This window comes from Coffea arabica, chromosome 4e (assembly GCF_036785885.1).
Source record: "Coffea arabica cultivar ET-39 chromosome 4e, Coffea Arabica ET-39 HiFi, whole genome shotgun sequence".
Classification (NCBI taxonomy): Eukaryota; Viridiplantae; Streptophyta; class Magnoliopsida; order Gentianales; family Rubiaceae; genus Coffea; species Coffea arabica.
The window spans coordinates 44944820-44967541 of record NC_092317.1 but is presented as its reverse complement, the minus strand read 5'-3'; the positions used below and the strand labels follow the sequence as shown (position 1 = coordinate 44967541).

Below are 22722 nucleotides of genomic sequence, written 5' to 3'. Positions count from 1 at the left end.
CACCAGAAAAGCTACTATCATTGGTAAGGACTTTGTCAAACGCTGAACCAACCGTCAATAAAAACAACCACCATTCTAACAAAAGCTGGGAAGAGTAGATTTCGCAAAACCAAGTTAATGGTGAACATCATTCTTGTGGTTGGGGGACGGGGGGGGGGGGGGGGGAGGGAAATCATTGTTGTAGCAAAATTTCGCGCCGTTCACATTACCACATGACTGATTTACGTAGGGAAAAAAATTCTTATAGCAGTACATGTAAACTTGCCCCTTTTACAGACAGGTTATGAATTAGCTGTTAGATAATCTAATCTGCATTAACTGTTTGACGGATCTCTTCGTACATTTTGCCCTTTGCTGTTTTGTTTTGCTGCTTTGGTTCTTATGATATTGGGATATCATATCAGCATTATAGAATATAGACTGACGATTATTACGCTAAATTTTTACAAGTTCACTTGGTGAGAGTTTTATCAAGTGCTCGTCCTAAGGTCCGGATACCAGCTTTTGGGTTTTCCGTAGTGATAAATATATACCCATAAGTACCAACCAAACATCAAACTGTTTACACAAATTGGGAAGAAATTTGGGCAACCTCATGCCAAGCGTGAGGCCCCAATTAACTAGTAACACTAATAGTTTCAAAGTGAGCCAGCAGTAGAACCAATTGAAGCGTCCAAAGGAAGAGATATATGACAGAAAACGCAATTAAAGCACCAAATTGCTGCCATCTTTCTACACAAGACATTGGCGGATGCATGCTCGAAAGTACCTGGAAGCAAATAATTGTTAAGAAAAGAAGGTAAACCCTTGAACAAATCCAAAAAACTGAGTTAATCCAGCCAGTCAAAGGGAGAAGTTAATCATGCATTAAGGGCTCCTGATCTCAGCCTGAAACTAATAATAAAGCGTGCTTCCCCTTTTTGCTTCCCGTTGTAAGGTTAAGAGTCTCCTTAAATCCAAAAAAAAAAAAAAAAAAAAAATTGTGCCCAAGACTTCTAGCTAATATTTTCTCGATGGCTGTTAAATTATACATTGAGTTCGATTAAGCTTGATCACCAAGATCATTCCAGATCTTGATCACCAGTTTTGATGCATTTATTCTCTATGAATTTTAGGTTAATTCCATAAAAAAGAAACCAAGTAAGTTGCTACCAATTTAGTAGCAATAATTCACAAGGGTGAAAATCCAAGACAAAATAAAATAGTAGCAATATAAAGCAATCACCTTAAGGTAGGAAGCGCCACAAGCAGAGCTATTTTTTGCACCACCACTGCACTGTCTGGTAACGCACAAAGACAAACACCATCATGCCATGAACTCATTTAGACAGTTTGATTAATTCCATTAAAGAAAAAAACATAAACAAGGTGTGTAAATATACCAAGAAAACAGCAAAAGTGCTGGCCATGATGACGGGGAAGGCAGGAGCTTGGGGTTCTAGAGCTTCGTTCAGCGACTCAATATCTTGCTTAGTCTTGTCAATTATATGGCATATCTCCCCCAGGTGGTCCACAACTTTCTTCTTACTGCTAATATTAACCGTGTCTTTTTTCTGCCAATACCACAGGCATATGGGAAACAACAATAAAGAGTTGCTAAAGTGAAGGAGACAAGTAACAATTTATGGAGACAAAACTAACCATTGCAGCTCTAGGAGGAGTAGGCGGAGGGGGAGAAGTCTCCACAGGAGAGGTGTCGCAGGGACTTGACATCCGCACCATCACCGTGGGCAGTGACGGAGCCAGGATTTTTTTTTTTGGGGGGCCAAAATTGAAATTCCATTCAAAGATGACTAATTCATATATATATATATATATATATATATATATATATATATATATATATATATCAACTCTCGTAATATAAACTAAAATTGAAAAAATTTAGGGGGGGCCAATTTTATTTTACACACATATTTACATATTATGAATTAAAATTCTCAAAACTTAGGGGGGGCCATGGCCCCCCTCTGCCCCCCCTTGGCTCCGTCATTGACCGTGGGGGATCGATGAGGCAAATAGATACAAGAAACATGGTGGACGGACTTCTTCCTCCTCCCGGTCACGGTCAGAGATGGTGGAGAAGCGGGACGGAGATCCAACAGGGTCGACATAAAGGAAGAAGTTTTCTTTTGTTCTCAGACTCTAGGTTTTGTGTGGGAAAAACGAGGGTTTCGATGTCGACCTGGAAAACTCATAGCACTATAAATTTCCGAAGAGTGCTGGTTTGATTTCTTTGCTGTTCTAATTAGGAGTGTTTTCCACTTCTACTTGCAGCTTAATTAGTTGTCCTTATTTTCATTTTTCTTTTCTAAAAAAACATTAAGAGGATACGTATTACTAAGAGTTTTTTTTTTGTATTACTAAAAGCTTGTTCACTCATTTTTGTTTTAATTTAGAGTACTTATTACACATTATTTTCTTCTATTCTTCACATTCCAACCCAAAATCTAAATGAAATACTATGATGTAATGAGTTTATCTCTATTAAGACAAAAGAAAAAAAAACTTTCCCCTTTAATATATCTTTTTGTCTCTTAAGTTTTTTTCCTCAAGTTTCTTTTAGAATATGAGGAAATTCTATCATATTAGTAACGGAAGTTTTATTACTTTTAAATGGGGTATACATTTGGCATATTTCATAAAGAGGAATATTGAGACTGTATTATTCCATCATGGGTTCATCATCTTTGATGTTTCTTTTCTTGCCAAAATCTAATTTCCCAAATTTCTTCCTTTCTTTGTCTCTTCATTCTTCAATTTCTTTTCTTTTTCCATGATGAAAAATAGGAACAATGTGACACTATTTCCACTACCATTTTTCATCAACGTCATTCCAGCTAGTTTGGATCTGTCAGAATTTCTCCAGCTGATTTGATAACCTGAATTTAAATTTGAAACTCAAATTTTGCATATATATCATATATCCAACTATGATCGTGTATGCATTGTCAGTATATAACAGATCTACTCTTTAATAAAAGTGTTACATTTGTCTAAGAAAAACAACAATCTAAAAAAGTGACATGTTATGGTAATAAAAAAATCTTGTTCCCAATTTATTTGACTAATATGTAAAAAAATGAACCCAAAAGGCTGACATCAACAAAACTTTGCATTAATTATCATAAAATGTGTTTTGTGATTTAAATGAAAATCATTTTTACAACTCCACCTCCCTTGTTTTCCCAACTAGACCTACCTTCATGAGGACACATAATTTTATCTAGCATAAAACCTTTCAAAATGGTTTGTTTTTTATTCTTATTAATAAGCGTGAACAATCAATACAATGGTTTTATAATATTTGATGTATTATTTCGCAAATTGAAAAGAACTAACCGACTCGATGGTCACAGTTGCTTTTAATATTAGGAAGACTTATGATGTTAATGTAGCAGCAATGGCGAGTCTGTGTTGGAGGGTTAAGAGGAACCGTGAACAACCTTGGGCCAAAATGCTAACTCATAAATATGTGGATAAAGAAGCTTCTTTTAGTAAATAGAAACTTAATTTTGAACAAAGGCCATGGTTCTATTAACAAACAGTGCCTTAAGATGGGAGTGGATCTTTTTAATAGAGGTATTGGATGGGTTATTAGAAATGGGAATTATGTAATAGTTTGGTTTGAGGATTGGACTGGTCTTGGAACTTTGAGTTCTCTTATCAGTGGACCATTACAGCCTGGGGAAGAAAATTTGGTAGTTGCTAACTTATTTGGGAAGGTGTGTTGGCACACAAAAATGTGTGTACACAACGGAAGTAATTTTGACACATATAAAAATATGTGGGAAGAGAATGAGAACAAATACTCAATAATTCAATTAACTCAAAACTCAACAATAACAAATATCGAGTCGTAACTTTTCGCTCACGACAACTCACAAATCTCAACTATGAGATTTTTTCTCAAACCTACTCTCAAACTCAACTCAACTCTTCAATTAATAACTTGCTAGACTGGTAGTATTTATAGACTCTAAAGCTTCCTAAAACAAATATAATTATAAACCAAAAGTTACTTGAAAACTAACTTAAGCTTTCCTAATCTAATGTGGAAACTAAACAAATAAGATACCAAAACGAATTAGGAAACTAATACTAGAATAGTTTGGTTTAATTTCCTTCATTGCCTCCCTTAAACCAAACTCTTGATGTTGTTATCTCCAATGCTATCATTAGCTTGAATCTCCATGAAAAATTCAGTCACGGTATAAATGACATGGAACTCTAACCTGCAATTGACCTTCAATTTCATCTTCGCGTGTGGTAGTTGACGAATTTATACTTCTCAAACAACTTCTTGGCTTGATCACTCTTGTCAAAAAATTCAAACATATTCACCCATACTCCATTAGATACTCCATCATTCAGTTCATCCATATCACTAATAAAATCTCCCAAAATCACAAAATTATAGTTACCACTACCAATATTTTTAACATCACCATATTTTTGTGTTGATTGATTCACGTTGACAACTGCATCAATCTAAACAGTGTTACAATCTTCAACTAATTTGTCCACTCCACAATTGATTCCAACCAATTTCATCACTTGATTTTTCTCTTCAAAAAATTCATCAATCTCGATAAAGTCAACAATTTCTCTATCATCATGTTCTTCAATCACATCTTTAATTTGATCAATGATTTCACTTTTTGTCTCAACCACTTGCGAAATTTCTTCTTCAATCACAATTCCTTCATCTTCCTGTGTATACCTCATCAAAAACTTCTTTTTCTTCTTCCTCGTCACAAATTTCTTCTCCACCATGACCATAGGAATTTATTAAAAATTTCCAAACCTCCTTTGCTGTCTTTACATCTATGAGATAGTAGAGTGTCTTACAATTCAATTGTCTATTCCTCTCTAATTGTTTAATTGCGTCGATTGATAATTCTGTACCTGTTAGAGGTTCCGTGAACCCCTTTTGGATAATATTCCAAACTCCAATATCTTTGAAAAAATCCTTCATCATCGACCTCCAAGTCTCAAAATTACTTTTACCATCAAAGATAAAAGCAAGACAATGGTGTAAATAATGCGGATCCATACTTTAATTTCACGAACAAGCTCCAAGTCCCAATTTTGCGGACAAGCCTCGGGATCAAAACCTAGAGCTCTGAAACCACTTGTTAGCACACAAAAAATCCTCGCGCACAGCGAAAGCAATTTTGACACATATAAAAATATGTGGGAAGAAGAGCAGAACAAATACTCAATAATTCAATTAACTCAAAACTCAACAATAACAAATATCGAGTCGTAGCTTTTCGCTCACGACAACTCACAAATTTCAACTATGAGATTTTCTCTCAAACCTACTCTCAAACTCAACTCAACTCTTCAATTAATAGCTTGCTAGACTAGTAGTATTTATAGACTTTAAAGCTTCCTAAAACAAATATAATTATAAACCAAAACTTACTTGAAAACTAACTTAAGATTTCCTAATCTAATATGGAAACTAAACAAATAAGATACCAAAACGAATTAGGAAACTAATACTAGAATAGCTTGGTTTAATTTCCTTCAAGGTGAATCTTGGAATCTCCAATACATTTCCTTTCGGTTCCCTAACCTTGTTGTTGAGACTATTCCAAGACAGCATTTTATGTGTTGGAATGAAACTTTTAATTGGAAAGCAGACCCTATGGGAGAATTTTCCTTGAAGTCTAGTGTGAATCTGCTAGGGAAGGACAGCAAAATAGCTGGAGGAATAGACCCTACGGGTCTGGAAAGTTGCTGCTAATAATAGAGTGTTGCATTTTCTATGGATTGCTTGCCAGGGCAAACTTCCCACAAAAAACAACCTCTTGGTCAGGAAAATTGTACAAGAGGAAAGCTATAGTTTCTGTGATTGGTTGAAGGAGGACTCTCTTCATGTTTTATGGGATTGTCCCCGTGCTAGACATCTTTGGCAAGGGCTATCCTTACCTCAGTTTCTACATCCCCAACCAGGACAGTCCACTGCCACTTGGCTTAAGACTGCCTGTCTCAACTCTTCTGAGTGTCAATTCTAAAAAATCCCCTAGGGTCTTTAAATGCCTTTGGTTGCTGGATCCATTGGAACCAAAGAAATAGAAGCTTGTTTGAATCTTAGCTTCACAGAAGCAATTTAATTCAAGCTTCTATAGCTACTGCTGCTGAATTCCTTAAGGTGGGACCGACAAATAGAGAATTTGTTTCTGTTAAACATCAAATTCAGGTGAGCTAGACTTCCCGACCCCCAAATGTTTTCAAACTCAATATGGATGGGGCCTCTCTTGCCAAAGCAGGGAAAGCTGGGGCTGGAGGCCTTATTAGAAATCACCTAAGTGAATGGACTGGTGGCTTTTGCAGAAACATTGGCTAGGCTACAAATACTGTAGCTGAACTGTGGGCATTAAGGGATGGATTGCAGTTAGCTAAGCAACTTAGTGTTTCTAAACTCATTGTAGAGTTGGATGCAAAAGTTCTGGTGGATTTGTTGAATTCTAAGGTTGATCTAATGCATTCTATTGCTCCGATTGTTTGTGATTGTAGGTCTATTATGCAGACATTCCACGTAATTACCTTTAAGCACGTCTATAGGGAGGCAAACCAGTGTGCGGACTTTTGGACCAAAATGGATGTAGAGGAAAAAATTGACTTTATTTTATTTGATTGTTATCCTTTGGCAATTTCAAAACTGTTAGAACTTGACTGCAGAAGCTTTGCCCTGCCTCGATTTGTAAACTTTTGTTAACTTATTATTATTAATGATGACTTTTGTTAACCAAAAAAAAAAAAGAGGATACTTAAGCCTCATTAGTACAACAACGGGCACAGAGAGGCAGACAATCTCGGTCAAACTTTCCAAAAAATTCCTTATAGTGTATTAGCTTTGAATTAAACATCTATCACTTTGCGCCCCTTCTTCCCGGGAAAAAAAAAGTTTATCGGTAGTTAATTTTGTATCCTTTAACTTTCTCCTTGAAAAAATCAACTCCAGTTTCCTTATAATATACAATTATTTTAACTCTATATCATATCCAAGTTACTACACTCACATTTATTGCACCCCTCGTTATAACACTTTCCCAAATTAACTAAACTAATACCAAAGACTCTTTTTAGCAAATGCCTCAATAGACACTGTAGTTTTAAATATAACCTTAGAAAATACTCTTCATGTAAATTTCCTAAAAACAAACTCTTAGTTTCTTATATTAGCTAAATTTTGAATAACATCATACAAATGAGTACATTTTATATACACTAATAGTATATATACTATCACCGTTGAATTCATGGTATATGTGCAAAGTTGAATTTTAATTTAAATTTTGCATATTTGTCATTCATCCAATACTAACAATATACAGTCAGTGTAGGAAAGAATAATCCTATAACAAATGATGAATTAAAGGCAATTCAAAAATTGCTGGAACTCTATTTATATGGACCTAAATTTAAAAAAACAGAATGATAGAAGTATTACTCAAACGCCATGATTCTTAATGAAAAAGACAAACGGCAGAAGATTACATTAATCCTGTGCATCTAATCTAACTACAATTTATGTTTGTCCAATGCTCAAATGATAAAGTTTAGGGAGTTTAACCTGATTTTTTTAGGGGTTCCAGGAAGCCCGAGGAGAAGAAAGACCGGGATGGTAGAGCAAGGAAGAAAAATTGTGTTCCATTAGTGGCATTTGAAGGGAGGAGGAAACAGCTATAGAAGGAAAGGAGGTGAGAGAGAACCCATGAATGATGAATTGGGTTTAACACACGACCCTTCACATGGTGCTTTGCTAGATTAGATGTAGGCTAGTATCTGCAGGCCATATGACAAAAACGTCCATCATTCCATCCAAAATCACTGCTGACCACCACTAAAATATGAATATAACTGGTTATTTTATTTTCCCAAACAAGTCCAGCTTTAATACACATGGAAATTTCCTTTCCACAGCCACTTCAGCATGCCTTTTTTCTTTTTTAATTTTTTTCCAATAGGGGAAGGTGGGATTTAAAAAGTGCGTTTAAATCCAAGACCTCTACGTCTTGAGGTCTCAACTTTAGCCCGTAAATCAATGCTTCCACAGCCACCTCAATATGCTTGTCCAAGTGTAAATCGTAAATATTTATTATTTTTGTACCACTTTTCATCTATTTATAAGTTGAGGAAAAAGTACCCCTGCTGCTATTAACAAACAGTGCCTTAAGATGGGAGTGGATCTTTTTAATAGAGGTATTGGATGGGTTATTAGAAATGGGAATTATGTAATAGTTTGGTTTGAGGATTGGACTGGTCTTGGAACTTTGAGTTCTCTTATCAGTGGACCATTACAGCCTGGGGAAGAAAATTTGGTAGTTGCTAACTTATTTGGGAAGGTGTGTTGGCACACAAAAATGTGTGTACACAACGGAAGTAATTTTGACACATATAAAAATATGTGGGAAGAGAATGAGAACAAATACTCAATAATTCAATTAACTCAAAACTCAACAATAACAAATATCGAGTCGTAACTTTTCGCTCACGACAACTCACAAATCTCAACTATGAGATTTTTTCTCAAACCTACTCTCAAACTCAACTCAACTCTTCAATTAATAACTTGCTAGACTGGTAGTATTTATAGACTCTAAAGCTTCCTAAAACAAATATAATTATAAACCAAAAGTTACTTGAAAACTAACTTAAGCTTTCCTAATCTAATGTGGAAACTAAACAAATAAGATACCAAAACGAATTAGGAAACTAATACTAGAATAGTTTGGTTTAATTTCCTTCATTGCCTCCCTTAAACCAAACTCTTGATGTTGTTATCTCCAATGCTATCATTAGCTTGAATCTCCATGAAAAATTCAGTCACGGTATAAATGACATGGAACTCTAACCTGCAATTGACCTTCAATTTCATCTTCGCGTGTGGTAGTTGACGAATTTATACTTCTCAAACAACTTCTTGGCTTGATCACTCTTGTCAAAAAATTCAAACATATTCACCCATACTCCATTAGATACTCCATCATTCAGTTCATCCATATCACTAATAAAATCTCCCAAAATCACAAAATTATAGTTACCACTACCAATATTTTTAACATCACCATATTTTTGTGTTGATTGATTCACGTTGACAACTGCATCAATCTAAACAGTGTTACAATCTTCAACTAATTTGTCCACTCCACAATTGATTCCAACCAATTTCATCACTTGATTTTTCTCTTCAAAAAATTCATCAATCTCGATAAAGTCAACAATTTCTCTATCATCATGTTCTTCAATCACATCTTTAATTTGATCAATGATTTCACTTTTTGTCTCAACCACTTGCGAAATTTCTTCTTCAATCACAATTCCTTCATCTTCCTGTGTATACCTCATCAAAAACTTCTTTTTCTTCTTCCTCGTCACAAATTTCTTCTCCACCATGACCATAGGAATTTATTAAAAATTTCCAAACCTCCTTTGCTGTCTTTACATGTATGAGATAGTAGAGTGTCTTACAATTCAATTGTCTATTCCTCTCTAATTGTTTAATTGCGTCGATTGATAATTCTGTACCTGTTAGAGGTTCCGTGAACCCCTTTTGGATAATATTCCAAACTCCAATATCTTTGAAAAAATCCTTCATCATCGACCTCCAAGTCTCAAAATTACTTTTACCATCAAAGATAAAAGCAAGACAATGGTGTAAATAATGCGGATCCATACTTTAATTTCACGAACAAGCTCCAAGTCCCAATTTTGCGGACAAGCCTCGGGATCAAAACCTAGAGCTCTGAAACCACTTGTTAGCACACAAAAAATCCTCGCGCACAGCGAAAGCAATTTTGACACATATAAAAATATGTGGGAAGAAGAGCAGAACAAATACTCAATAATTCAATTAACTCAAAACTCAACAATAACAAATATCGAGTCGTAGCTTTTCGCTCACGACAACTCACAAATTTCAACTATGAGATTTTCTCTCAAACCTACTCTCAAACTCAACTCAACTCTTCAATTAATAGCTTGCTAGACTAGTAGTATTTATAGACTTTAAAGCTTCCTAAAACAAATATAATTATAAACCAAAACTTACTTGAAAACTAACTTAAGATTTCCTAATCTAATATGGAAACTAAACAAATAAGATACCAAAACGAATTAGGAAACTAATACTAGAATAGCTTGGTTTAATTTCCTTCAAGGTGAATCTTGGAATCTCCAATACATTTCCTTTCGGTTCCCTAACCTTGTTGTTGAGACTATTCCAAGACAGCATTTTATGTGTTGGAATGAAACTTTTAATTGGAAAGCAGACCCTATGGGAGAATTTTCCTTGAAGTCTAGTGTGAATCTGCTAGGGAAGGACAGCAAAATAGCTGGAGGAATAGACCCTACGGGTCTGGAAAGTTGCTGCTAATAATAGAGTGTTGCATTTTCTATGGATTGCTTGCCAGGGCAAACTTCCCACAAAAAACAACCTCTTGGTCAGGAAAATTGTACAAGAGGAAAGCTATAGTTTCTGTGATTGGTTGAAGGAGGACTCTCTTCATGTTTTATGGGATTGTCCCCGTGCTAGACATCTTTGGCAAGGGCTATCCTTACCTCAGTTTCTACATCCCCAACCAGGACAGTCCACTGCCACTTGGCTTAAGACTGCCTGTCTCAACTCTTCTGAGTGTCAATTCTAAAAAATCCCCTAGGGTCTTTAAATGCCTTTGGTTGCTGGATCCATTGGAACCAAAGAAATAGAAGCTTGTTTGAATCTTAGCTTCACAGAAGCAATTTAATTCAAGCTTCTATAGCTACTGCTGCTGAATTCCTTAAGGTGGGACCGACAAATAGAGAATTTGTTTCTGTTAAACATCAAATTCAGGTGAGCTAGACTTCCCGACCCCCAAATGTTTTCAAACTCAATATGGATGGGGCCTCTCTTGCCAAAGCAGGGAAAGCTGGGGCTGGAGGCCTTATTAGAAATCACCTAAGTGAATGGACTGGTGGCTTTTGCAGAAACATTGGCTAGGCTACAAATACTGTAGCTGAACTGTGGGCATTAAGGGATGGATTGCAGTTAGCTAAGCAACTTAGTGTTTCTAAACTCATTGTAGAGTTGGATGCAAAAGTTCTGGTGGATTTGTTGAATTCTAAGGTTGATCTAATGCATTCTATTGCTCCGATTGTTTGTGATTGTAGGTCTATTATGCAGACATTCCACGTAATTACCTTTAAGCACGTCTATAGGGAGGCAAACCAGTGTGCGGACTTTTGGACCAAAATGGATGTAGAGGAAAAAATTGACTTTATTTTATTTGATTGTTATCCTTTGGCAATTTCAAAACTGTTAGAACTTGACTGCAGAAGCTTTGCCCTGCCTCGATTTGTAAACTTTTGTTAACTTATTATTATTAATGATGACTTTTGTTAACCAAAAAAAAAAAAGAGGATACTTAAGCCTCATTAGTACAACAACGGGCACAGAGAGGCAGACAATCTCGGTCAAACTTTCCAAAAAATTCCTTATAGTGTATTAGCTTTGAATTAAACATCTATCACTTTGCGCCCCTTCTTCCCGGGAAAAAAAAAGTTTATCGGTAGTTAATTTTGTATCCTTTAACTTTCTCCTTGAAAAAATCAACTCCAGTTTCCTTATAATATACAATTATTTTAACTCTATATCATATCCAAGTTACTACACTCACATTTATTGCACCCCTCGTTATAACACTTTCCCAAATTAACTAAACTAATACCAAAGACTCTTTTTAGCAAATGCCTCAATAGACACTGTAGTTTTAAATATAACCTTAGAAAATACTCTTCATGTAAATTTCCTAAAAACAAACTCTTAGTTTCTTATATTAGCTAAATTTTGAATAACATCATACAAATGAGTACATTTTATATACACTAATAGTATATATACTATCACCGTTGAATTCATGGTATATGTGCAAAGTTGAATTTTAATTTAAATTTTGCATATTTGTCATTCATCCAATACTAACAATATACAGTCAGTGTAGGAAAGAATAATCCTATAACAAATGATGAATTAAAGGCAATTCAAAAATTGCTGGAACTCTATTTATATGGACCTAAATTTAAAAAAACAGAATGATAGAAGTATTACTCAAACGCCATGATTCTTAATGAAAAAGACAAACGGCAGAAGATTACATTAATCCTGTGCATCTAATCTAACTACAATTTATGTTTGTCCAATGCTCAAATGATAAAGTTTAGGGAGTTTAACCTGATTTTTTTAGGGGTTCCAGGAAGCCCGAGGAGAAGAAAGACCGGGATGGTAGAGCAAGGAAGAAAAATTGTGTTCCATTAGTGGCATTTGAAGGGAGGAGGAAACAGCTATAGAAGGAAAGGAGGTGAGAGAGAACCCATGAATGATGAATTGGGTTTAACACACGACCCTTCACATGGTGCTTTGCTAGATTAGATGTAGGCTAGTATCTGCAGGCCATATGACAAAAACGTCCATCATTCCATCCAAAATCACTGCTGACCACCACTAAAATATGAATATAACTGGTTATTTTATTTTCCCAAACAAGTCCAGCTTTAATACACATGGAAATTGCCTTTCCACAGCCACTTCAGCATGCCTTTTTTCTTTTTTAATTTTTTTCCAATAGGGGAAGGTGGGATTTAAAAAGTGCGTTTAAATCCAAGACCTCTACGTCTTGAGGTCTCAACTTTAGCCCGTAAATCAATGCTTCCACAGCCACCTCAATATGCTTGTCCAAGTGTAAATCGTAAATATTTATTATTTTTGTACCACTTTTCATCTATTTATAAGTTGAGGAAAAAGTACCCCTGCTGCTATTAACAAACAGTGCCTTAAGATGGGAGTGGATCTTTTTAATAGAGGTATTGGATGGGTTATTAGAAATGGGAATTATGTAATAGTTTGGTTTGAGGATTGGACTGGTCTTGGAACTTTGAGTTCTCTTATCAGTGGACCATTACAGCCTGGGGAAGAAAATTTGGTAGTTGCTAACTTATTTGGGAAGGTGTGTTGGCACACAAAAATGTGTGTACACAACGGAAGTAATTTTGACACATATAAAAATATGTGGGAAGAGAATGAGAACAAATACTCAATAATTCAATTAACTCAAAACTCAACAATAACAAATATCGAGTCGTAACTTTTCGCTCACGACAACTCACAAATCTCAACTATGAGATTTTTTCTCAAACCTACTCTCAAACTCAACTCAACTCTTCAATTAATAACTTGCTAGACTGGTAGTATTTATAGACTCTAAAGCTTCCTAAAACAAATATAATTATAAACCAAAAGTTACTTGAAAACTAACTTAAGCTTTCCTAATCTAATGTGGAAACTAAACAAATAAGATACCAAAACGAATTAGGAAACTAATACTAGAATAGTTTGGTTTAATTTCCTTCATTGCCTCCCTTAAACCAAACTCTTGATGTTGTTATCTCCAATGCTATCATTAGCTTGAATCTCCATGAAAAATTCAGTCACGGTATAAATGACATGGAACTCTAACCTGCAATTGACCTTCAATTTCATCTTCGCGTGTGGTAGTTGACGAATTTATACTTCTCAAACAACTTCTTGGCTTGATCACTCTTGTCAAAAAATTCAAACATATTCACCCATACTCCATTAGATACTCCATCATTCAGTTCATCCATATCACTAATAAAATCTCCCAAAATCACAAAATTATAGTTACCACTACCAATATTTTTAACATCACCATATTTTTGTGTTGATTGATTCACGTTGACAACTGCATCAATCTAAACAGTGTTACAATCTTCAACTAATTTGTCCACTCCACAATTGATTCCAACCAATTTCATCACTTGATTTTTCTCTTCAAAAAATTCATCAATCTCGATAAAGTCAACAATTTCTCTATCATCATGTTCTTCAATCACATCTTTAATTTGATCAATGATTTCACTTTTTGTCTCAACCACTTGCGAAATTTCTTCTTCAATCACAATTCCTTCATCTTCCTGTGTATACCTCATCAAAAACTTCTTTTTCTTCTTCCTCGTCACAAATTTCTTCTCCACCATGACCATAGGAATTTATTAAAAATTTCCAAACCTCCTTTGCTGTCTTTACATCTATGAGATAGTAGAGTGTCTTACAATTCAATTGTCTATTCCTCTCTAATTGTTTAATTGCGTCGATTGATAATTCTGTACCTGTTAGAGGTTCCGTGAACCCCTTTTGGATAATATTCCAAACTCCAATATCTTTGAAAAAATCCTTCATCATCGACCTCCAAGTCTCAAAATTACTTTTACCATCAAAGATAAAAGCAAGACAATGGTGTAAATAATGCGGATCCATACTTTAATTTCACGAACAAGCTCCAAGTCCCAATTTTGCGGACAAGCCTCGGGATCAAAACCTAGAGCTCTGAAACCACTTGTTAGCACACAAAAAATCCTCGCGCACAGCGAAAGCAATTTTGACACATATAAAAATATGTGGGAAGAAGAGCAGAACAAATACTCAATAATTCAATTAACTCAAAACTCAACAATAACAAATATCGAGTCGTAGCTTTTCGCTCACGACAACTCACAAATTTCAACTATGAGATTTTCTCTCAAACCTACTCTCAAACTCAACTCAACTCTTCAATTAATAGCTTGCTAGACTAGTAGTATTTATAGACTTTAAAGCTTCCTAAAACAAATATAATTATAAACCAAAACTTACTTGAAAACTAACTTAAGATTTCCTAATCTAATATGGAAACTAAACAAATAAGATACCAAAACGAATTAGGAAACTAATACTAGAATAGCTTGGTTTAATTTCCTTCAAGGTGAATCTTGGAATCTCCAATACATTTCCTTTCGGTTCCCTAACCTTGTTGTTGAGACTATTCCAAGACAGCATTTTATGTGTTGGAATGAAACTTTTAATTGGAAAGCAGACCCTATGGGAGAATTTTCCTTGAAGTCTAGTGTGAATCTGCTAGGGAAGGACAGCAAAATAGCTGGAGGAATAGACCCTACGGGTCTGGAAAGTTGCTGCTAATAATAGAGTGTTGCATTTTCTATGGATTGCTTGCCAGGGCAAACTTCCCACAAAAAACAACCTCTTGGTCAGGAAAATTGTACAAGAGGAAAGCTATAGTTTCTGTGATTGGTTGAAGGAGGACTCTCTTCATGTTTTATGGGATTGTCCCCGTGCTAGACATCTTTGGCAAGGGCTATCCTTACCTCAGTTTCTACATCCCCAACCAGGACAGTCCACTGCCACTTGGCTTAAGACTGCCTGTCTCAACTCTTCTGAGTGTCAATTCTAAAAAATCCCCTAGGGTCTTTAAATGCCTTTGGTTGCTGGATCCATTGGAACCAAAGAAATAGAAGCTTGTTTGAATCTTAGCTTCACAGAAGCAATTTAATTCAAGCTTCTATAGCTACTGCTGCTGAATTCCTTAAGGTGGGACCGACAAATAGAGAATTTGTTTCTGTTAAACATCAAATTCAGGTGAGCTAGACTTCCCGACCCCCAAATGTTTTCAAACTCAATATGGATGGGGCCTCTCTTGCCAAAGCAGGGAAAGCTGGGGCTGGAGGCCTTATTAGAAATCACCTAAGTGAATGGACTGGTGGCTTTTGCAGAAACATTGGCTAGGCTACAAATACTGTAGCTGAACTGTGGGCATTAAGGGATGGATTGCAGTTAGCTAAGCAACTTAGTGTTTCTAAACTCATTGTAGAGTTGGATGCAAAAGTTCTGGTGGATTTGTTGAATTCTAAGGTTGATCTAATGCATTCTATTGCTCCGATTGTTTGTGATTGTAGGTCTATTATGCAGACATTCCACGTAATTACCTTTAAGCACGTCTATAGGGAGGCAAACCAGTGTGCGGACTTTTGGACCAAAATGGATGTAGAGGAAAAAATTGACTTTATTTTATTTGATTGTTATCCTTTGGCAATTTCAAAACTGTTAGAACTTGACTGCAGAAGCTTTGCCCTGCCTCGATTTGTAAACTTTTGTTAACTTATTATTATTAATGATGACTTTTGTTAACCAAAAAAAAAAAAGAGGATACTTAAGCCTCATTAGTACAACAACGGGCACAGAGAGGCAGACAATCTCGGTCAAACTTTCCAAAAAATTCCTTATAGTGTATTAGCTTTGAATTAAACATCTATCACTTTGCGCCCCTTCTTCCCGGGAAAAAAAAAGTTTATCGGTAGTTAATTTTGTATCCTTTAACTTTCTCCTTGAAAAAATCAACTCCAGTTTCCTTATAATATACAATTATTTTAACTCTATATCATATCCAAGTTACTACACTCACATTTATTGCACCCCTCGTTATAACACTTTCCCAAATTAACTAAACTAATACCAAAGACTCTTTTTAGCAAATGCCTCAATAGACACTGTAGTTTTAAATATAACCTTAGAAAATACTCTTCATGTAAATTTCCTAAAAACAAACTCTTAGTTTCTTATATTAGCTAAATTTTGAATAACATCATACAAATGAGTACATTTTATATACACTAATAGTATATATACTATCACCGTTGAATTCATGGTATATGTGCAAAGTTGAATTTTAATTTAAATTTTGCATATTTGTCATTCATCCAATACTAACAATATACAGTCAGTGTAGGAAAGAATAATCCTATAACAAATGATGAATTAAAGGCAATTCAAAAATTGCTGGAACTCTATTTATATGGACCTAAATTTAAAAAAACAGAATGATAGAAGTATTACTCAAACGCCATGATTCTTAATGAAAAAGACAAACGGCAGAAGATTACATTAATCCTGTGCATCTAATCTAACTACAATTTATGTTTGTCCAATGCTCAAATGATAAAGTTTAGGGAGTTTAACCTGATTTTTTTAGGGGTTCCAGGAAGCCCGAGGAGAAGAAAGACCGGGATGGTAGAGCAAGGAAGAAAAATTGTGTTCCATTAGTGGCATTTGAAGGGAGGAGGAAACAGCTATAGAAGGAAAGGAGGTGAGAGAGAACCCATGAATGATGAATTGGGTTTAACACACGACCCTTCACATGGTGCTTTGCTAGATTAGATGTAGGCTAGTATCTGCAGGCCATATGACAAAAACGTCCATCATTCCATCCAAAATCACTGCTGACCACCACTAAAATATGAATATAACTGGTTATTTTATTTTCCCAAACAAGTCCAGCTTTAATACACATGGAAATTGCCTTTCCACAGCCACTTCAGCATGCCTTTTTTCTTTTTTAATTTTTTTCCAATAGGGGAAGGTGGGATTTAAAAAGTGCGTTTAAATCCAAGACCTCTACGTCTTGAGGTCTCAACTTTAGCCCGTAAATCAATGCTTCCACAGCCACCTCAATATGCTTGTCCAAGTGTAAATCGTAAATATTTATTATTTTTGTACCACTTTTCATCTATTTATAAGTTGAGGAAAAAGTACCCCTGCTGCTATTAACAAACAGTGCCTTAAGATGGGAGTGGATCTTTTTAATAGAGGTATTGGATGGGTTATTAGAAATGGGAATTATGTAATAGTTTGGTTTGAGGATTGGACTGGTCTTGGAACTTTGAGTTCTCTTATCAGTGGACCATTACAGCCTGGGGAAGAAAATTTGGTAGTTGCTAACTTATTTGGGAAGGTGTGTTGGCACACAAAAATGTGTGTACACAACGGAAGTAATTTTGACACATATAAAAATATGTGGGAAGAGAATGAGAACAAATACTCAATAATTCAATTAACTCAAAACTCAACAATAACAAATATCGAGTCGTAACTTTTCGCTCACGACAACTCACAAATCTCAACTATGAGATTTTTTCTCAAACCTACTCTCAAACTCAACTCAACTCTTCAATTAATAACTTGCTAGACTGGTAGTATTTATAGACTCTAAAGCTTCCTAAAACAAATATAATTATAAACCAAAAGTTACTTGAAAACTAACTTAAGCTTTCCTAATCTAATGTGGAAACTAAACAAATAAGATACCAAAACGAATTAGGAAACTAATACTAGAATAGTTTGGTTTAATTTCCTTCATTGCCTCCCTTAAACCAAACTCTTGATGTTGTTATCTCCAATGCTATCATTAGCTTGAATCTCCATGAAAAATTCAGTCACGGTATAAATGACATGGAACTCTAACCTGCAATTGACCTTCAATTTCATCTTCGCGTGTGGTAGTTGACGAATTTATACTTCTCAAACAACTTCTTGGCTTGATCACTCTTGTCAAAAAATTCAAACATATTCACCCATACTCCATTAGATACTCCATCATTCAGTTCATCCATATCACTAATAAAATCTCCCAAAATCACAAAATTATAGTTACCACTACCAATATTTTTAACATCACCATATTTTTGTGTTGATTGATTCACGTTGACAACTGCATCAATCTAAACAGTGTTACAATCTTCAACTAATTTGTCCACTCCACAATTGATTCCAACCAATTTCATCACTTGATTTTTCTCTTCAAAAAATTCATCAATCTCGATAAAGTCAACAATTTCTCTATCATCATGTTCTTCAATCACATCTTTAATTTGATCAATGATTTCACTTTTTGTCTCAACCACTTGCGAAATTTCTTCTTCAATCACAATTCCTTCATCTTCCTGTGTATACCTCATCAAAAACTTCTTTTTCTTCTTCCTCGTCACAAATTTCTTCTCCACCATGACCATAGGAATTTATTAAAAATTTCCAAACCTCCTTTGCTGTCTTTACATCTATGAGATAGTAGAGTGTCTTACAATTCAATTGTCTATTCCTCTCTAATTGTTTAATTGCGTCGATTGATAATTCTGTACCTGTTAGAGGTTCCGTGAACCCCTTTTGGATAATATTCCAAACTCCAATATCTTTGAAAAAATCCTTCATCATCGACCTCCAAGTCTCAAAATTACTTTTACCATCAAAGATAAAAGCAAGACAATGGTGTAAATAATGCGGATCCATACTTTAATTTCACGAACAAGCTCCAAGTCCCAATTTTGCGGACAAGCCTCGGGATCAAAACCTAGAGCTCTGAAACCACTTGTTAGCACACAAAAAATCCTCGCGCACAGCGAAAGCAATTTTGACACATATAAAAATATGTGGGAAGAAGAGCAGAACAAATACTCAATAATTCAATTAACTCAAAACTCAACAATAACAAATATCGAGTCGTAGCTTTTCGCTCACGACAACTCACAAATTTCAACTATGAGATTTTCTCTCAAACCTACTCTCAAACTCAACTCAACTCTTCAATTAATAGCTTGCTAGACTAGTAGTATTTATAGACTTTAAAGCTTCCTAAAACAAATATAATTATAAACCAAAACTTACTTGAAAACTAACTTAAGATTTCCTAATCTAATATGGAAACTAAACAAATAAGATACCAAAACGAATTAGGAAACTAATACTAGAATAGCTTGGTTTAATTTCCTTCAAGGTGAATCTTGGAATCTCCAATACATTTCCTTTCGGTTCCCTAACCTTGTTGTTGAGACTATTCCAAGACAGCATTTTATGTGTTGGAATGAAACTTTTAATTGGAAAGCAGACCCTATGGGAGAATTTTCCTTGAAGTCTAGTGTGAATCTGCTAGGGAAGGACAGCAAAATAGCTGGAGGAATAGACCCTACGGGTCTGGAAAGTTGCTGCTAATAATAGAGTGTTGCATTTTCTATGGATTGCTTGCCAGGGCAAACTTCCCACAAAAAACAACCTCTTGGTCAGGAAAATTGTACAAGAGGAAAGCTATAGTTTCTGTGATTGGTTGAAGGAGGACTCTCTTCATGTTTTATGGGATTGTCCCCGTGCTAGACATCTTTGGCAAGGGCTATCCTTACCTCAGTTTCTACATCCCCAACCAGGACAGTCCACTGCCACTTGGCTTAAGACTGCCTGTCTCAACTCTTCTGAGTGTCAATTCTAAAAAATCCCCTAGGGTCTTTAAATGCCTTTGGTTGCTGGATCCATTGGAACCAAAGAAATAGAAGCTTGTTTGAATCTTAGCTTCACAGAAGCAATTTAATTCAAGCTTCTATAGCTACTGCTGCTGAATTCCTTAAGGTGGGACCGACAAATAGAGAATTTGTTTCTGTTAAACATCAAATTCAGGTGAGCTAGACTTCCCGACCCCCAAATGTTTTCAAACTCAATATGGATGGGGCCTCTCTTGCCAAAGCAGGGAAAGCTGGGGCTGGAGGCCTTATTAGAAATCACCTAAGTGAATGGACTGGTGGCTTTTGCAGAAACATTGGCTAGGCTACAAATACTGTAGCTGAACTGTGGGCATTAAGGGATGGATTGCAGTTAGCTAAGCAACTTAGTGTTTCTAAACTCATTGTAGAGTTGGATGCAAAAGTTCTGGTGGATTTGTTGAATTCTAAGGTTGATCTAATGCATTCTATTGCTCCGATTGTTTGTGATTGTAGGTCTATTATGCAGACATTCCACGTAATTACCTTTAAGCACGTCTATAGGGAGGCAAACCAGTGTGCGGACTTTTGGACCAAAATGGATGTAGAGGAAAAAATTGACTTTATTTTATTTGATTGTTATCCTTTGGCAATTTCAAAACTGTTAGAACTTGACTGCAGAAGCTTTGCCCTGCCTCGATTTGTAAACTTTTGTTAACTTATTATTATTAATGATGACTTTTGTTAACCAAAAAAAAAAAAGAGGATACTTAAGCCTCATTAGTACAACAACGGGCACAGAGAGGCAGACAATCTCGGTCAAACTTTCCAAAAAATTCCTTATAGTGTATTAGCTTTGAATTAAACATCTATCACTTTGCGCCCCTTCTTCCCGGGAAAAAAAAAGTTTATCGGTAGTTAATTTTGTATCCTTTAACTTTCTCCTTGAAAAAATCAACTCCAGTTTCCTTATAATATACAATTATTTTAACTCTATATCATATCCAAGTTACTACACTCACATTTATTGCACCCCTCGTTATAACACTTTCCCAAATTAACTAAACTAATACCAAAGACTCTTTTTAGCAAATGCCTCAATAGACACTGTAGTTTTAAATATAACCTTAGAAAATACTCTTCATGTAAATTTCCTAAAAACAAACTCTTAGTTTCTTATATTAGCTAAATTTTGAATAACATCATACAAATGAGTACATTTTATATACACTAATAGTATATATACTATCACCGTTGAATTCATGGTATATGTGCAAAGTTGAATTTTAATTTAAATTTTGCATATTTGTCATTCATCCAATACTAACAATATACAGTCAGTGTAGGAAAGAATAATCCTATAACAAATGATGAATTAAAGGCAATTCAAAAATTGCTGGAACTCTATTTATATGGACCTAAATTTAAAAAAACAGAATGATAGAAGTATTACTCAAACGCCATGATTCTTAATGAAAAAGACAAACGGCAGAAGATTACATTAATCCTGTGCATCTAATCTAACTACAATTTATGTTTGTCCAATGCTCAAATGATAAAGTTTAGGGAGTTTAACCTGATTTTTTTAGGGGTTCCAGGAAGCCCGAGGAGAAGAAAGACCGGGATGGTAGAGCAAGGAAGAAAAATTGTGTTCCATTAGTGGCATTTGAAGGGAGGAGGAAACAGCTATAGAAGGAAAGGAGGTGAGAGAGAACCCATGAATGATGAATTGGGTTTAACACACGACCCTTCACATGGTGCTTTGCTAGATTAGATGTAGGCTAGTATCTGCAGGCCATATGACAAAAACGTCCATCATTCCATCCAAAATCACTGCTGACCACCACTAAAATATGAATATAACTGGTTATTTTATTTTCCCAAACAAGTCCAGCTTTAATACACATGGAAATTGCCTTTCCACAGCCACTTCAGCATGCCTTTTTTCTTTTTTAATTTTTTTCCAATAGGGGAAGGTGGGATTTAAAAAGTGCGTTTAAATCCAAGACCTCTACGTCTTGAGGTCTCAACTTTAGCCCGTAAATCAATGCTTCCACAGCCACCTCAATATGCTTGTCCAAGTGTAAATCGTAAATATTTATTATTTTTGTACCACTTTTCATCTATTTATAAGTTGAGGAAAAAGTACCCCTGCTGCTATTAACAAACAGTGCCTTAAGATGGGAGTGGATCTTTTTAATAGAGGTATTGGATGGGTTATTAGAAATGGGAATTATGTAATAGTTTGGTTTGAGGATTGGACTGGTCTTGGAACTTTGAGTTCTCTTATCAGTGGACCATTACAGCCTGGGGAAGAAAATTTGGTAGTTGCTAACTTATTTGGGAAGGTGTGTTGGCACACAAAAATGTGTGTACACAACGGAAGTAATTTTGACACATATAAAAATATGTGGGAAGAGAATGAGAACAAATACTCAATAATTCAATTAACTCAAAACTCAACAATAACAAATATCGAGTCGTAACTTTTCGCTCACGACAACTCACAAATCTCAACTATGAGATTTTTTCTCAAACCTACTCTCAAACTCAACTCAACTCTTCAATTAATAACTTGCTAGACTGGTAGTATTTATAGACTCTAAAGCTTCCTAAAACAAATATAATTATAAACCAAAAGTTACTTGAAAACTAACTTAAGCTTTCCTAATCTAATGTGGAAACTAAACAAATAAGATACCAAAACGAATTAGGAAACTAATACTAGAATAGTTTGGTTTAATTTCCTTCATTGCCTCCCTTAAACCAAACTCTTGATGTTGTTATCTCCAATGCTATCATTAG

General features: G+C 35.2%; 1 long non-coding RNA gene across 1 annotated transcript; it reads right to left on the bottom strand.

Annotated features, from left to right (window-relative positions):
• Positions 1-495: 495 nt before the first annotated feature.
• Positions 496-1422, bottom strand: LOC140005798 (uncharacterized). The gene is made up of 3 exons (XR_011813368.1): positions 1383-1422; positions 1226-1280; positions 496-769 (listed from the first exon to the last, which is right to left on the bottom strand). It is a non-coding gene; the product is annotated as an uncharacterized lncRNA (long non-coding RNA).
• Between the last annotated feature and the right edge of the window lie 21300 nt (positions 1423-22722).